This window comes from Xenopus tropicalis, chromosome 8 (genome assembly GCF_000004195.4).
Source record: "Xenopus tropicalis strain Nigerian chromosome 8, UCB_Xtro_10.0, whole genome shotgun sequence".
NCBI lineage: Eukaryota > Metazoa > Chordata > Amphibia > Anura > Pipidae > Xenopus > Xenopus tropicalis.
The window spans coordinates 54,134,028-54,153,479 of record NC_030684.2 but is presented as its reverse complement, the minus strand read 5'-3'; the positions used below and the strand labels follow the sequence as shown (position 1 = coordinate 54,153,479).

Here is a 19,452-nt window from a genome sequence, read left to right as displayed (position 1 = left end):
AATTTTCCCAGATGAAATATTATGGGCCTACACCTCTTTTAATAAGCAAAATAAATATAATGTTTAATTTTCTAGTTTTTAAATATTATTGCATTAACTGTAAATACAGTGATGTGAAATGAACTAGACTTGCAGCAAGACACCAACACCCACCATCCTTCAGCAGACAGGTGTTAAATCTAGGTTATATGATTTCTAGTCTGCCCCAGTTTGGTGCAACATATTTGGAATCCTGATGTTCCTAGTTATAGAACAATTACTGTTAAGGAAACAAAAGTAAGAAGAAATGTTTTCTTTATGAAAAACTAAGCAGGCACAAATCCCACTGCTTACTACAGTAGGTCCTGTAACTGCTAACGTGAAATAGTGATAAATGTGTATTCTGTATAATGTTTTTTTCTATTCAGTTGTTTGCTTTTGCTTTGCATCTTCTATTTATTTTTGTGCTTACAGAACTGGTACTGTACCTTGCCTGATAGATGTCTGCAGTCCTGTTGATTTCGCTGACACTCAAACTCTGCATACACTTATTTATTTTTTCCAGTAGTGTTTGTAATGTAATGTGAGAATGATGTTTTACATTTGGCATAGTAATACATAAATCTAAACTAGGCTGATAATTACTGCCTGGATGCATCTCGCTTTCTAATGCACTGTAAACACCTGGCCCTCTGCCTTTCTGTCTCATGAAAAAAATTCAGCCTTCAGATTAGAGCCATCACTGCTACTTTTATCTAGGATCTAACCACTTATTCTGTCCTTCTTACTTCTCTTGTTCTGTTACTTCCTAGTCTAAAGTTTGGTCTATCTTATGATGCGTTTATTGTAGAATTCCCTTTTGTATCCATTCCATAACTGTGTCAGTGCTTAAGAGATTGTTCTTGTTTAGGCTCTTATACTATATAATCTATACTATGTCAGCACAGTGGCTTAATGGGTAGAAGTGCTGGGTCCCTGAGTTTGATTCTGTCGAGGGCACTACCTGCAAAGAGTTTGTATGTTCTCCCTGTGTCTGTGTGGGTTTCCTCTGAGTGATCTGTTTCCTCACACACTTCAAAAACATAGAGGCAGATTAAGTAGCTCCTGATAAAATTGGCTTTAGAGTGCATGTGAATTTGATGGGGACCTTAGGTTGGAAGCTCAGCTGGGGCAGGGACTGTGTTATATATATAAATACCAGAAAATACATTTTTAAAAAAAGAAAATATTTAAAGGCAGTAGATCACATTTGTTCAATATAATGTCCTTTGCCTGATATGACCTCTAAAGCAAAGCTGTCAAATGGCAGCCCCACAGTTCTAAGGTTGCACTTAAATGAATGCTCAAAAGCTCCATTCACCTCTGATTATTATAAGCTGGTAAACATAACCAAAAATAGGACCAAAAATTCACATTTTGCAAAAGTTGTTACACTGGGAATTTAAATATGACATAGAACCTTATTTAAGAAGAGGCTACTAAATAGCAAAATTGCAAAAGCTATATTATATTCACACAAAGAAAAAAAAGTTTCCCATTTGCACTGCAAATATGTTTTCCATTTATGACATTCCCCCCTTAAACAAAAAATTGTACCCTTTACTCTGCAGTGGTTTTTCTGCATTAAACATTTTTCTGCATTAAAAATTAACTGAAACGCTAATTAGAACCAGAGAACTTCTAGGTGCCATGTGAGTCAGCTCACATATGTTGTTTTCTTTAAGATGTAGTGCAAAGTTTTCTGTGTAGAAGACCCTTGGACCTAGTGTACTGTTGGGTTAGTATAGATACATCTGAATATGCATGTATGCAGCTGATAGAGATGACTCTATATTGCTTAGATTTTTCTAAGGACAAAGACACAGTTGCCTATAATTTTGATATAATTCTGAGCAAGGGATCTAAATTCCAGCATAAGAAAACTCACTAGATCTACACTTGCTGTTTTTCTCAGTCAGAACAGTTCCTGCATCATAATTACCTGTAGAAAAGTACAGCTCAGATTCTTTTGTTACAGTAAATGCTTCAGATTAAGTTGAGTTATGGTGGGAAGCAGGTGGTGAATGTTACTGTATAGCCTAATGATAATCCCTTAACTGCACAAACACTCGATTTCAGAATAACAAATTAACCTGCACTGTATACAAGTCCTCAGGGAATGCAAGCAGAGTTTCTTGCAATCACTAGTTAATACAGTTACATGACTAGAATTTCTAGAAAGCATTGTTAACTTTGATGCCTACCTGAACCTAAATTAGTATACAACAGAGCACAGTTGCACAGGTATGGGGCTTGCTATCCAGAATGTTTGGGACAGTGCCTTCCTGTAGTTTGGAGCTTTCAGGAAAATAGGTTTCTGGATGCTGGATCCCGTATCTCTACCAAAATTAATGGGTCTCTCATGTATTTACATGTATGTATAACCTATGTAAAGCTTGAGAATTCTGTAGCCAAAACTGCAACCTTGCTTGAATTTTAATACCCTGCCAACCTAGAAATTGGAATTTTACATATACCAGTAATGGTGGACATGTCTCTATTGGCTAAAACCCTCTCAGCAACATAAACATCATTGTTTCCTTATATCCATTATAACTGCTTTGGCTGCCTTTTAAGGAGAACATAATTGAAAACCCTGTTGATAGCCTAAATGCAATATAACCAATGCCATCATCCCTTTTTTTCAAAAAGCTAATTGAAAGATAAACCTTGATTTTATGTAGTTTAATTTATATTAGGTGTGCTACAGTGGTTATGACCGATAGCAGAATGACAGAACAACATTCCTTTGGCTTTGTATAGAAGCTGACCATGACACCAATCAGTCTTTCAAATTTGGATCTAAGAGCTGAAAATATACTGCATTTATTAACACGATAACATGTTTATCTGTATCTTCATGTTCAGATTAATGTTTTACTTTGTATATATTTTATTTTGGACAAAAAAGATAGTAAAAAATTGATTTACATACTTTTCTAATGAAATGTTTCTTCTGTATGTCTCCTGTAAGATTCTTGACAACAATGGAAGTACATTTGGCAGCACACAGACCACAAGAGATGTCAACCTCTAGATTAGTCTGGTTGCTGGCTAGTTGCATATATGAATACAATGACAAGTCAGTCATTGCCATATGTGTGTGCCATTTTTGCCTTTACGCTGAACCACTGTGCTGGGATTGCACCAAGACTGTTTATTAGAAAAGGGCAAATACTGTTGGCCAGTCACCTAAACTTAAATTGTGAATGAAGTCTGCTGGCTTGCCTGCAGTAAGACTGAACCTTGCTTCCAAAATCACAAACATTTAATTGAGCAGTTCCCCATGTACAATCTTGAAACAAAGAAAGAGTTGGGACTGGTCATTGCACCGGTCATTTATATTCTCAAGTAGAAATAAGTGAAATATTAGAAAATAAAAGCTGCAAAATTCCAGTCTAGGAATCCATAGCAACCTATTAAGGTACTAGCAATTAGGGATGTAGCGAACCTCAAAAAAAAAGTTCGCGAACTTACGCCAAAAAGTGCGAATATTCGCGAATTTTGCGAACCCCATAGACTTCAATGGGAAGGCAAACTTTAAAACCTAGAAAAGCCATTTCTGGCCAGAAAACTGATTTTAAAGTTGTTTAAAGGGTGCCACGACCTGGACAGTGGCATGCAGGAGGGGGATCAAGGGCCAAAATTTCTCTGAAAAATACTTTGTTGACACAGCGTTGCGTAAAACCGCAAAGGCAGCTGGCAGACCTAGCGGAAATATGCAGCGTTTTTTGCTATTTTGCACTATTAGCACCATGGAAACGGGATTTGCTGAAAAACGCCATGTGTGGCTTGTGCAGCGTTTTTAGGCCGAGAAAAAACGCAGCGGAAAAACGCCACGCGAACCCAAATTGCAAACATAAGCAAAAAGTTTGCAAACTTGCGAAAACACCCGATGTTCGCGCAAATTAGTTCGCCGGTGAACAGTTCGCTACATCTCTACTAGCAATGATTGGTCACTTTGTTGAATAGGAAAAATCGTATTGCTTGCTGTGGGTTACAAGAACTTACACTCACTTTTATTTAAAGTTGGGCACATCTTTCCCACCCAAACATTTTTTTGCATATATCCTCTCTGTTCACCAGCACCATTACATTTTCGTAAAACAAGTTTCCAGCTTCCATGCAGTGGCCATGCAGTGGCCATTTTCCCTCTGAAACATCATCAGTCTCATGATCAGGCCACATCTGCCAACATCACATGTTTGCAAAGACCCCTATTCAGTGTAAAGTTCATGCCATCAAGAATGCAGCCTTACTATTAACCTTTGAACAACCAAAGTGGCAGGTGTTTCACCGATTAAGACATTAAGACACCGATTAAAAATGAAATAGAAAGAATGATTGTAAAACATATTTTACAGCATTTTGTAAAAAAATAATTTTATGTATGTATGTATATATATGTGTGTATGTGTTATTTTCAAAATGTTTTAAAATGTTTCACAGAAACATGGGGCACAATAGTATAGTATGAGCAAGTAATAGTTCGCAGGCCCATATATTTCCCATATATTTTCCAGTAACATTGTTTATATTCTAGTTATAAAGTTATTTTTATGTTGGTACAAGTAGGGGATTTATTATGTTGAATGCTTGGGACCTAGGATAAGTGTTTTTGGATCACATTAGACTACAAGAAATACATATAAACATGAAAAAAACCCAACAGAATTGTTTTGTCACCAATATGGATTCATGCAGCTTTCTGGATATTGGGTTGCCAGATAAGCAGTCCTATACCTACACAATAAGAACGAACTCTGTTGCAGATGATCTCTAGTCCCATGTGCTTTATCAATAATTGTCGTCAATACAATTATTGGTTGTGTATTAAAAGAAGCATACAATGCATATTGTGTTTGAATGTCAAGCTGTTGGTTAGTATAAATGCTGTGTCAGACTTTGCAAATCATTAAGACGTCCATGTTCAATCCTGCGAGGGACTCTTAAGAGAGAGGATTACAGGGATGTGCATGAGAGCATGCTTCCCCTAACTCCTAGAGGCTTTTCTGCACTTGTTCCTTTATCACATTGCATCATTTCATTGATATAATGACTGTGCACCTGAGCCACACTTGTACGGAGAGCAGGTGCTTCATTCCATTGAAAAAAAGGCTTCTCCATAGCTCTTTTCTCTGGTCAGTGGCTGAAGTTGTCAGATTCTCTGGGCAAGAATCTCTTATGTTTTCCTACTAACAAACAGGTCGGCTTTCAATGCAAAATACACAGGTTTTCCACGCTTTCTCCTAACGATAAGACTCATTTCTGTGTGCGTGTTGTTCTTGCACTTAAACTAATATAAAGAATGTTACTTCTGCCTAAGCAATTTACTGTACTTGTTTTTAAAAATGATATCTAAAAATTGTTGCTAGTCAGTCTTGTTTGCTTTATTGATATTTACTGAGAAATGCTCACGAAGTAGTCTTTCTGTCTATGACAGGTCTTATTATGAGTTAGATTGATATCTCATAAGCAGATTGCTATTAGAAACTGTAACATTTGCATTTTTAAAAAATCTTTAATATCATTTGACATCTAAAGAACACCCCAAAGCTGGCCATTAACTGCAAAATTTGCTTTACCCAATTTAGTTGCCCAGGTGGTAGGCCTGCTAATCTGTTGCTTTGGCCCTTTGGAGAGCATTTGAATCACATAGTAGCCAATATCTGACCAAACCCCCAATCAGAAATTCATCAGGGAGGCCATAGTTTTGGCCCCTTATAGAGACCAAAAAATGTTTTAACTTGGTCAGAAGCCTCAAAGTCATCAGTCAGTGTTCGCCTATAAATAGACAGTTTCATACTGACACTTGACAGAGTTGTGGTTACCATAACTGAAATTGTCTTGCAATGGCCACACTTGGGCCGATCGGGTTTGCTCTCTGGCCAATGAGCCCATAGGCAAGGGCAAGGGTGCTTTCCTTGGCCTGCATTTTGTAAGGATGCATAGAAAAGTGTACCGTCTGTAATGCCAACCTTCTTATAGCTCCATTGAAAGGCACTGCATAGGCCTGTGTGGAGCTATAGTGAGTGGATATTGGCATGGCAACCCAAAAGCGTGCATTTTCTTGCCAAAATATGCTTATTGTAAGCTTCACACAGGCCAATGCCATGACAGACGCATCGTTGGGACTTGCTCCACCCCTTGTCAATCTAACACCACCCCTTCTATCCCTCCAATCCCAGAAGGAATACACGGACACCAGATTTTGGATGAAAAGGGGCCGCAGAACATTTATTAACAACTGAAGTTTAATTTAAAACATACCATAAACAAATAGTATAACATAAACATATATAAACATATCAAACATAATATGAAGATATAATAAACATATCATGAACATATGATAACTTAAACGTTTGTATAACAAACAACCGCAACAAACCAATAACTGCACAACGCCACTAGCGCTGCCAGCTGCCATCCTAGCCCGGGACCACCTACTCCTCAGCAAACTCACTTCCTGACACACCTCCTTACCCCTGAGGTCCCGGACTCAACTACCCCGCCCAACTATAAAACCAACTCACCTGTTTTGGGGAGGGAGGGTGGGCGTTCTCCTGTACTGCCTAAAATGGAACTGAGAGCGGGAAAGCACATACCCCCCTTATATAACCCCTACCTACAGCCATTCAAATCAACCAATCCCCAAGCTAGCTGGGAGTGGCTTGCTACCCCCCCCCGTCGCTGTCATGCCCCTGCCTCCCTACGCCCTGCTACGGGTCACCGGTCACTTGCTCATTACTGGCACTACAGGAAGAAGGGCATTACAGCAGATGTGTGCTCTTGCCCTAAGGTGACAAACTATAGCTGATCAAGGAGCTATTTCTTTAAACAAAGAGCACATACTGTATGTTCAGAATGACACAAAGTAAATTGTTTGTGTTGTTTAACAGCGCCTCTATTATATGTTATCTTATGCCTGTGTTTCATTGTAAACTGGGCTCACAAATCTCTGTATAATACTTTGAATGAATGTATTATTTGTCATACACTACACACAATATCTTGCACAATGCTGCTTAGAACACCACATGCCTTCACACTGGTGAGCTAACATAGTGTCATGGCCAGGGTCTTTGCAGGCATTCATAAAAGAAGGGCTGTGTGAATAAATTGGGATTTGTGCATTTCTGTATCTGGTGGGCACATACAGTAGCATGTAGGTGGGCTGTTTAAAAGAATGCCTTTGTATATAGTTTACAAAGGTGAGTGGCACTACTGATAAGGAAAAGGTGCAGTTCAGCAGGCTTTAATATATATAAATTATTATTATTAGGGAAATTTTCTACTTCCGTGTTAACATGACAAAAAGTCATGTGATTTTTTGGATTCGGATTAAGTTCGGCCAGGACCATGGATTCGTCCGAATCCTGCCCAAATACCAAACCAAATCCTGGATTCGGCGCATCCCTAATTATTATTATTATTATTATTATTGTGTTTGTATGCAAAATTTAAACTAAACAGGTGCAAGAGAAGGGGGATAATGGTGAGATTGTACAATTCAAATAAGGTACTTAAAAATAATGCAATTAAAAAAGCACCAAACATCACAGAAACCAAAGTCTTTCACAATGAATGAATTTCTAATAAAACTCTTTGCCTCAAATGTGGCATCAAATGAACTTTTCGTATGTCAGCATAATGCCTCCAGTGAATGAATCGGTTACTTTTTTTTTATAAATCATTCATCATTCTTTATATAATAGCAAGCTGTTGCCTTTGTAAGTGACAGAAAGTAGTATGAATGGGTAGCGCACAGAATGAAATCAGTGGGATGAGACAATCTGATAGGCTGCCTCTCTTTTAACAAATCCAATTCCATTGGGCCATTTTTTTCTTTAAGAAAAGGACATGCATTCTTAATTTACCAGTTGCCTGCACAATATTTATTCTGTAATCTCTGATTGTTACTGTATAACTTGCTGTCACTATATAAATACATGATGATCAGAATAAGCAGTGTTTAATTGCAGATATATTATAAAAATTAAATCAAGCCGATGGCATAGATGCTTTGCCTCCAGGTTGCCATTTTAATCCATACCGTACCCCATGTTTTCTGGCAACATGTGGTATGGCAAGATCTAAAGGCACCAGTACTGAAATGGTAAAATGGAAATAAAGCCTTCTAATAAATACCATATTTGTAATGCACAAACTGAGTGTAAAGACTGGGAATCACTAAAACAACACCTATAGGGACACATTCTTTGTGATGCCATGGGGGGAGTGTTTCGGGGAGATTTCAGTAGTAATAAAAATATGGTTGTTCCCAGCAGAATGGTAAAGGCACGTTTATGTATCCTTCCATTCAGCACCCATCCACAATCACAACCAGTTGTTTAGGAGGGGTCAAATGTACCATAAGCTAATGATTTGCGAACTGCAGGGCTGCGAGGCAAAGCAGTGAATGGGGGCCCATTTTGTGTTTATATTGGGCATTAAGCAGAATAAGGTGAGATCTGTGATGAACACTGTTTTGACTTTAGTTGCTGAATCTGGCCTGGATTTGTAGTCACAAATGTCACAGAAATATACGTGATACCATTAGTGTACTGTACCACACATTTTCTTCCAGACGTCTTGAGTAAAGGGGAAATTCATATACATAAAAACTGTAACAATAACAAAACTCACTGTTAACCCTGCCTAGAAACAATGGACAATGAATATTGTAATACATTGCTGAACCCCCCCTCTCTTTTTTTTCTGTACCCCCTCATTTAACATGTAAAACCAATAAAAGAAAGATTTTGAAAAAAAAACCTGTAACAATAAGATAAAAAGAGTGCATTTTGCAATATCTGCATTAGACCATTATTGCATTACAAATTTTAGTATGCACATTTTTAAAACCTAAACCCCCATATGTAGTAAAAGGTACTAAGTTTGCCCAGGAGCAGTAACCCATAGCAACCAATAAGATGTTTGCTTTTAAACAGGGAACCAGTAAATGCTTCCTGCCTTGCTATGGGTTACTGCTCCTGGGCAAACTTAGTGCCTTTAATTACATAACCCCCTAAACATGTATTCTCTAACCTAACTTTTTCAATTTTATTACATACCCATTCACTGAAACTAAATATAATACATGCTAACTTTATTCTATTGGCAGCGGATCACTTATTATAGTTATTGGCTTGCAAAAACTGTAGTAAAAATACTTCCAAAAAAAATGCATTCCAGTGATTCCAATTTTGCAATATTTTTTCCATTTATGACTGTCATTAAGTTTCACCAAATGTGTGTCACAATCTTCATATTAAAGATGCTCTGAAGGCAAACAAGAATAAAAAATTACATTTTGCAAATAATATTCTTCATTAGACTGTTATGGCATTGCAAACTTTTATTGCAGGCTTTTATGATGTGCATGAAGTTGACAAAGTCTTTTGGAGCAAACGCCAACTTTTTCACTAGGTAGTGCACTGCGTGCTGGTGCAAGCTATAAAATTTGCAGTCTTTCTTCTACTGTCGGAAGTGGTCGCTAAATAGTTTCCAGGTCCATAAAAGCTATATTAAATTCATGGAGAGGAAAATGCGTTTGTGCATACATTTTTGCATTAGGAATGTTTTTCCTGTTACCCACTTTTGTTACATTCCCCTAAAATATTTTATTTGCCTTCTGTATGGCATATGCAACCATTTTGCAATACACATCTATTAAAAATTCCCTACTGTTCTTAGTATGAAGCATTCATAATTCACATTTTGTTTAGCCAAGTCTTCTTCCAGTCTGGGAGCATCCCCAGTAAAATTAGACGGCTACCAGTCATGCTTTCTCCTGCTGTTCCAGCCACATCTTTTTCCTGTTTGTCCCGGCCACTGATAAGGATGATGATAATGAAGGCTTGTCCACACAGTATACATGGTCAATATAGTAAAAGTACATGCCTGCATTAACATTATCAGTAGGGATGTAGCGAACCTAAAAAAAAAAAAGTTTGCGAATGCGTTCGCGAACTTACGCCAAAAAGCGCGAATATTCGTGAACTTTGCGAACCCCATAGACTTCAATGGGAAGGCGAACTTTAAAACCTAGAAAAGCCATTTCTGGCCAGAAAACTGATTTTAAATTTGTTTAAAGGGTGCCACGACCTGGACAGGGGCATGCAGGTGGGGGATCAAGGGCAAAAATTTCTCTAAAAAATACTTTGTTGAAAAAGCGTTGCGTAAAAATGGGCAGACCTAGCGGAAATACGCGGCGTTGTTTGCTATTTCGCGCTATTGGCACCATGGAAACGGGATTTGCTTACACCAGTACTAGGCTGAAAAACGCCATGTGTGGTTGTGCGGCGTTTTTTTAGGCTGAGAAAAAAAACACGGCGAACCCAAATTGCGAACATACGCGGAAAGTTCGCGAACTTGCGCGTTCGCGAACACCCGATGTTCGCACGAATTAGTTCGCCGGCGAACAGTTCGCTACATCTCTAATTATCAGCGGCCGGGACAAGCAGGGAAAAGTCACAGCTGTCTAACGTTACTGGGGATGCGCATGGACCAGAATGAACACTTCATAGTAAAAAAACAGTAAAGAATTTTTAAAAGATGTATATGCCAAATAGTTGCATTTGCCATACAAAAGGCTACAGAACACCATTTTGAGACTGCTGTTGTGACAGTTCAGTGCCCTCCAATCAGAACTGTTTTTACAACAAAAGCTAAGATTTTAGAAACCTTAGAAAGAATATTTTTGTTTTCTCATGTTTTTTTGGCGAGCTCTTCCTATGTCTGTGAGTCCTCCACTAAACAAATTTAAGGGATTTTTGACACAAGCCGAGGTTAATGAGTTTGCTATCTCATCAAATTGCAGATTGGCGTGAAAAACGAGACCAGCCTTGCTATGGGAGACATTAGCCGATAAACAGCTGCACATTATGCTAAATGTACCAACTTTCCAGCTGCACCTTGCCACACACAACAAGAAAACAATCTCTTACATCAAGTTGCATCAGCTTTTCAGTTCAGTCTAAGTAAACAAATGCGTGACATTATCAACACAAGGACGCAAAAACAATTTCTACTATCCTCCAGCTCTGCAGCTGATGAGCTCTGTGAGGTCACCGTGTCGTGTATGTCGTTTAGCTCAACAACTTGTTTTGCAGCCAAATCGCTAATTGTTTTTTGTTAGAAATATATTTGTTTTCCATTACTCCTATGGATATTCTCATTTATGGAGGGAGGAAACATTTGCTATAAAATGAATGAACACCCTACAAATGAAACTGAACATTAATAAACCCTCTAACATACTATGGATTCTGTGTTGGGGGGTTTCCTTGTGTTGTACCAAGTGTTGCTGAGATAGCAGCCAAACATATTCAAGCTTCAAGCCAATAATAGGATACAATACAAATTTTAAGAGCTTCTACACCACGGGCATTGTACACATGTTAGATTGAAGCAAATTATTTCTTTAGAAAGTCTCATCATGATTTGCGAATTAAATGGGGAAACAACCTGGGGTTCTTAAGAGATTGCCTAAAATACACCCCCCGTGCTTCCTTTAGCTACTGGCTTACTAAGGATGCTGGGATGTACAGTTTCCTAAAGATGTCAGAACTGGATGGGGGTGCAGATTCTGAGTTTTTATGCGGGGCACCCATCAAACATTTTCAGGGCAGTAAACATGAATGCCACCCCAAGAGCAGTTTCATCAAATAATACCATTTCTAATGAATGACATAGCTTTAAGTATATGTTTAGATATACACGTGCTATTAATGGACCAGGCCCTACATACGTTTAGCATTATATAAATTTACAGTAGAGATTATTTGCATTGGTAACTTTTCTATAACTAAGGCCTTTCTATAACTAACACATAATGGGAGCACCCTCTCATGGATTCTTAAGCAAAACTGCACAATAAAAGCTTCCTAAGTCCTCCAGGGTTATTGGCCTAGTTTATGGAAATAGGTCCTGTAGTGTGTAGGGTTACCACCCGGCCAGTATTTGACCGGCCCAGCCATCAAATCAGAAGCTAGGACCCTCTCTGCTGATAGATTAACCCTTGTAATGCCAGAGCGGCCAGGGCCGGATTTCTATCCTGGGCGCTCCGAGGCCACCTCGAGGCCGCCCCTGTGGGTGTCCCGCTGTGCGCATGCCGCGCCCCCCCCCCCCAACGCACCATCTCCCCATTGCACAAGCGCGAACGCCCCTTTAAACTCCCATACGGAGCAGTGGAGAGAGGTCCCGACTGCTCCGTATGGGAGCCAAATTTAAAAATTTTCCTTGCAGCGGGGCAGCATGCCGCCCCTAAACTTCTGCCACCCTAGGCCCAGGCCTTTGTGGCCTCTTCACAAATCCGGGCCTGAGAGTGGCCTATACTCATTTCCCTGCTCACCCCATGTGACACCCCAAACCCAAAGGCTGATACAGTATAATAGTAAAAAAACTATTAGGCAACCCTTATAATGTGGAATCTGCACCTTCTATTTGTATATGGGTAACTGTCCTTAGCAGGGTTGTATTTACCATATAAGTACATGAAGGTCTTACATGTTAAAGGGGTCTTATACGTCACCTCTTCCCTGATTTAATGCCTCTCCCTTACCACCCACTCTGATACACACACAGAATTATTTAATTTCAGGTTAAAAGTAACCTGGACTATTGATAAAGCTTCCACTGCTGCAATAGCCATTATTCGTTCACAGATTTTTGGTTGCTTTAATTCTTTGCAAAGAATACTCTATTATAAGGAATGTTAATTTAGACCAGTAAATGAGAAGAACGGGTATAACTATATAGAGATTCTCTTGTGAAATCAAATTGATATGCGCATAAGAATAATTCTATAATATAATGTCAATTTCCTGAAATAAACATGCAAATTTAATTCAATTTAATATTAAAACTGCATATGTGCATGTACAGGCTCTTGTGTAAATTGACTCTAGAGCTATGGTCCTAAGTAAAAAAGTTATATTAAAGAAAATCACTGGGTGTAATTGATATCCTGAAGCTGGTAGGCAGAGAGGTCACTCATTCAGCCTTCAGCCATAGCCAGCCCATACACAACCACACATTCTGCACAGTTGCAACGCTACTTTGTCACTGGATAAACAAAATGATCCCAATATAACAGGCCTGTGAGAGAGAAGCAGGGATTATGGGAAACTGCCATTGTACACTGTAATTCATCGCATAAATTCTTAATTATAACATTCAGTTATTTCACTTTATAAATTATTCACAGGTACAAGTTAAGGGGTTTCTTTTTTATTTGTTCTTTCTATCTTTTTTAATGATTTCTATCTAAGACATTAAATAAGACAATAATGCTGTCAAATAATGAACAGTGCGTTTGGTTTAGTGGTACACCATGAAGTTTAAAACTATAACAGGCTCATATTTCTCTATGGCCTCAATGATCTTTATGGGGAAGATTGTCTGTGCCCCTAGCTAAGAATTACTAGCTATAGACATCATATGCAGATTTCAAACCAATTTTTCATTTTCACAGACAAGAAATATAATCACTGATCCCTGACATTGACCTACTGAAATGGAAAACCACCCAGGCTGATCATCCTCTGTGGTTAAAGTATAGTGTCATTGCCAGATCTGCATGTAGTGATCCAACTGATTGGAAAAGGGCTGTTTGGCTATTAGAGCCTGGGGAAACCGAACTGTGTCCACCCAACAGGCAAATGAAAACTGACTCGAGAGTAACCAACCTGAAGTGTATTGTACTGTACATACAGTATACTCATTCCTATTTGTGCTATGTCTGTTATATTGTTACTTAGCATGGGCATAATATTTGAGGTGTGTGGCTACAAAAAGGGCATGTCAGAGTTTTCAGGTTTTTCAAATGCTGGGAGGTCTGGTACTAAGCCAGACTGGTAAAATAGTGTTTAGGTAAATATTTGCGTGCCAAAAGTTACTGTTTTTACTTTGTATTTGAAAAAAAAAAACACACAAGAGTGTCTGGAAAGTGGAGAGAGTGGCTTCCTGGGTCAGGAGACTAGTTAGGAAAGGATTCTTTTAAGTATAAAGTAAAAATATAGTAATTTTATTGATAGGTACACATATATGCTAAGAAGCCTTACGCGTTTCGTACCTTGCTCGGTACTTAATCATAGGCTGGACAAATTCCTTTAGACACAGGATATTTAAGGACAAATTAACCAATTAGATGGAGACAGTACTGACCAATCATAAAGTATTTACAATTAAGGTCAAGATTAACAACCAGTAAAAGAAAAAAAAAACAATGTAATTAAAGTAATAATACAAAAGATATTCAAATAAGCATAAGGTGTGCACAAAAATTAAGTATAGAATAGTTAGCCAATAGTTAGCAAATACTGATTGGTCAGTACTGTCTCCATCTTATCAGGAGACTAGTTGCCTGTTTGTCTGCTGTGGTAATTTTGAATGGCTGATGCAGCAAGCTGTTGGCTCTTAAAGTGATACTGACATGAAAAAATTACTTTTCAAAATATTAATGTACATAAAAAGTTACCTATAGGTCCTGTTGATCATTTTTCACTGACAGGTTTGCTTTTGTAAGTAATTGTTATATCAAGTTCTTAGACTATTTTGCCAACCTGACTGTCCCTTCTCAGCTTGTCAGTTATAGCTTCTAATGCTAAGGGACTCCTGCTGCACAAATATGGCAGCCCCCTCATAGAGGGACAGATAGGTAATGTAAAAGCATAGGGCAAATACAATTAAGGCAAAATTATAAAGCTCATGCAAAGACAATGTTTTGATATATTTAAAAACAGTTTAATTTCTGGTGTCAGTATGACTTAAATAATTGTATCGCAGTAAATTCCAAGTTTAAAGCCACTCATTGGTTAAAGCTTATACTTATAGAGAGCAGCATTTTTTTAATTTAAATGGCAGCACTGTGAGCTGTAAACAAAAAGCAAAAAGGTAAAAAAAAAACATTTACTGAATAAATCAATAACATGAATTTGTGTCAACCCTACATTGGTTTTATTGAAAAAAAATACTGAAGAATTCAGAATTCTGTGGTACAACTAAAATTGAAGAATTAAAAAAGAGTAAGAATAAATAGTCAGACTGAGGCTACAATCCTGATTAACCCCTTGGGCCCAGGACATGTGGTGGTTATTTAACCCTTGGTAATATGGTGCAAAATTATGTGAGTTGTAGTGCAACAACTCTTTTTTTTTGTGGAGCAACACTGCTGTGGAATATTTATGTCCTTATGTAGAATAATAAAATGATGATAATTTATCTGTAATCAGGCAGATAAATGCTTAATTAGGTCTCTTAAGACCCCCCAGAAATTGGAGATAGAAAGATGGCACAGTCTCTATAAACCATTATACAGGTATGGGACCTGTTATCCAGAATGCTTGGATCTTTCCGTAATTTGGATCTCCATAATTTAAGTCTGCTAAATATTGAATAAACCCAATAGGATTGTTTTGCCTCCAATAAGGATTAATTATATCTTAGTTGGGATCAAGTACAAGGTCCTGTTTTATTATTAGAGCGAAAAAGGAAATCATTTTTAAAAATTAGAATTGTTTGCTTATAATGGAGTTTTTGGGAGATGGACGTAATTCAGAACTTTCTGGATAGCAGGTTTCCGGATAAGGGATCCCATACCTGTACATGATTCACCTGGTAAAATCATTTTATTTATATCTGGTTCTCAATGATAATGTTACTCTTGCTAATTTAGTCTGTGATGCCATTTATTTTGTTGCAAGACCTCTCTCGAACCTTCTTGGTCCCCATAATTTATTTAAAGAGTTTTCATTTTAGCTTAACGTCTTTTTTTCTTTCACACACTCTCTCATTCTCTTTCTCTTGCCAAGAGTTAAGAATTCTAGAAGCCATCGAATGATCAGTACTGCCAACCTTTCTCATGACTTAACATTTTGAACAATTAACAAGTAACACTTCTGAGTGAGAGGGATCCCCAAATTGATAGAAAAACAGATATGGCTATATCACCAATCTATGGTCATTAGGATCTTTTACAGAAGTAAAACTTTTAAGTAAGGGGGGATCCCCAAATTGATTTTGCTGCAGGGCCCATAAGCCAATAAAAGTGTTACACCATTACAGATAGAAATACAATTATGCCTGTATTACCAATCCGGGATCATCAGGACAAAATACTATTTAAGTACAGTGTTTCTCACATTTTGTTCCTGAAATTGTTAATCATATTTCTGTGTGTTTGTTGTTTCCTTTCCTTGCAAAGATCACATGAGGGACTTGTGCAGCGAGCCATTCTTCTTACAGCGCCTGCAGTGGGCTCCTGCGTCGCACTTAGTCATAAGGCACAGAATGATGAAGTGGAGGAAGATTTGCAGAGCTCCTTTCTGCACCATAAAAACCAGACACTGATCAGTTACTGTGCAAACTTATCAGTCACCTTGTAAAGGCCAAAATTCTCTTATTTTTTGGCCTGATAAAACTCCCTTGTATTTTAGCTGTGTACAGATATTCTGTATTGTTATTATTCTTCAGAATATACATCATACCTAGAATGTGAGCTTTGTGCTGTGAATCAAGTTCTACCAATGCTAAAGGCATAATAAAGTCTATGATAAGCAAGTGCAGCAAGTTTTTAACAGATTCATCAGGAGAGGTAATTGTGAACGATCCATGTGTGGTACTGATTGGACTAGGGAGAACATAGGGTTGCCACCTGGCCAGTATTTTACTGGCCTAGCAGGTAAAATACCAATTTACTTGCTGGTATATCTGTACTTGCCAGTAAATCTGTATACACTGCCTCCAATCTGCCTCCCCAGCTTCACAAGAAATCCCCAGCTCGATTCCCCCCTCTCAACGTCATGGCCCCTGCCATGAGTGACCCAGTCACATAATCAAAATGATTATGCAACTTCATGAATACTGTGCTTATAATTGTATAGTACATGGCATATTTTGGCATCAAAGTGATGATTTTTGGCGCTGGCTGAAGGTTGCACAGTGTAGTCTTTTAAATTAGAAAGGTCTACTCCTATCGGCAAAGTGTTACCTTTCCTGTAACTTGCTCTATCCAGCTTTTCCCACCAGCTAGTGATTATACTGCGCGCAGGCCAAGTTCTTGTTAATATCATCAGGAAAAGTCTAAGGAACACTTTGGTAGGATGGGAATCTGCTTGTAATAAATGGCCACTATAATGATAGCTATTACAGTTTTCTTTGTTTATTATGCATAAAATTGGGGTTGGTATTGATTGGTTTTGTGTGTATATATATATATATATATATATATATACACAGTATATATAACATACATATTAATTGGATTGCAGATTATATCTCTCTCTGTAAGTATTCTCTTATTAATTGAAAAATATGCATTCTTATTCCTTAGATTTTTTATTCCTTTACTCTTTTTTTATGCTAAATATATATCAGAGTGTACCTAAAAACATATCCTTATTACTGTACTTACCAGGGTCATCTGCTAATTTCTAAAAAAGAAATGCTAACCAGTAGGCCCTGCAGGATTTCCTTATCGGTATGAATCTTTTAGCTTATCGAATAAGTACATCAATATTTAATTGGGTAAAATTTGCTCATTTATATGCAAAATGTAATTACTGTGAGGATTGGCAAATGCAAGATGAAATCTGAATACGTCTGATTGCAGGTTGCAGGATTTCGTTATTCCGGATATTATAGATATTGTTAGCAAACGTTTCAGGAGCCCTCTGATCTCTTTAATTCCATTTTCAAATGTAATCAAAACAACCATTGCAGTTCTTACATATGTGTGGTGTGGGGATCACATTCCTAACTGTCAAGTAATATCTGCATTGTCTTCTAACTGTCATCATTCTACTATATTGCTTTTAAAACAACCAAACATGTAGACAAAGGGTGGCTTACTTCCCTTGATGGGTGGAGCTTTATCCTGAGTCCTATCTGTGGCTAATAAAGTGGCTAAAATCACTTGCTTATAGGTGTAGTAACTTTGCATTGGTGAACATTTGCATCTTTTCATCAAGTGTAATTATGCCACTGTAGAACTATTTTTGAAGGGACCATAAGGGGAATCTTTAAAAAAAAAAAAAACGAAAAAAAAGGGGGCTTGCATGATGATTTTGGCTTTATACTTTCTTTTACATAGGAAGTCCCCCTCCCAGCACTGTCAGTTCATTGCACAAGAAAACCATGCCCCATGAGCCCAGCTCAGGGGGTTTTACTTTACAGCTTTTTGCAGATTCTTTCCCCCATGCTGTTTGGGAACTGATATAAACATGGTAGTTGCAATAAGGTACAAGCGCTTTCACAGTGTACCTCACTGACAGCACTAAGCTGATAGCCCTGGGCAGAAGGGGCCCCTCTGCGGGAGGCTTCTGATTGGAGAGGCCTTCTGCTTAGGAAATTAACCCAGCAACCTTCCTCCTTGCAGCAATCTCTGATCGCAGCAGGATATAACAGACAAAAAGGGACTTTAAAGCCTCAAAAATGGTTCATTTATAAATATTACTGTAAGTTGTGTACATGCACAGGGGACCGCTCTCTGCATATTTAATCATTATAAGCCTTTAGTTGCCACATAACATATTCATGTTGACTTCTGACACTGATATATACTTTGGTTTGATTCATACAGCTTCAGAATAATTTAAACTGAAATTTGTAAAACAAACAAACAAAACAAACAAAATTGGACCATTTCCAATATGATTCAATTATAGCAGTTACAGAAAAAAAGTTTTCTTGGCTACTATTGCTGTTGTATTGTTAGAGCAACTGTGCACCTTCTTGAATGTGTTTGTTGCCTAAAGAAAGGAAGTTAATATCCATATAGGGCACTTAGCATAGAAATCATTTTGCATTCGGCCATTGTGAGCAGACAAACGCTGCGTGCTTAAGCTTGCTGAGTACTTAAAGAGCCCTGAAGGCAGCCGTTTTATTTGGCTGAACATCTGGGTATATGTGAGACTGGTGTACTCAGGATTCATGATTATGACTTTTCCTGATAAAGGTGAACAAGGAACCCTGCTTCTGAGGCCTTCGTTAACAATTTGCCTCACTAATTGTAAACAACTTTGAGCACATTTGACAACCATAATGTGAAAATCCCAGAAGCACAGTACACTCATAAAAGTTCACTGGGATGGAAATAAGGCTTCAATTGCACAGTGATCACTTCTAGAATGCATTATCTTGCTTTGGAGAATGACAGCCATTTCACTTGACAACGCCTGATCTAGATTACAGGGAAAGAGGAAGGCAATCACATACATTTAAAGTGTGTGCGTGTAGCTCCCTCGCATGCAGATTTTTTTTTTTTTTTTGTAGTATATCAGCAACGTGTGTATAGAATGTAAAATGCTGCTCAGTTCAACAGAGATAAAAATGCCATGATCTGCAAAGGAAAATGAGTGAATGCAAAGTATTGTAATGTAGAAGAAGGCCCTTGCTCTTTATCATCAGATAAGCAAAATAAATGATATG

General features: G+C 37.9%; 1 protein-coding gene across 2 annotated transcripts in view; it reads left to right on the top strand.

The window, feature by feature from the left end:
• The window catches only part of diaph2 (diaphanous related formin 2), a 760,530-nt gene that overhangs the window by 317,255 nt on the left and 423,823 nt on the right, over positions 1-19,452 (top strand). The window lies entirely within an intron of this gene.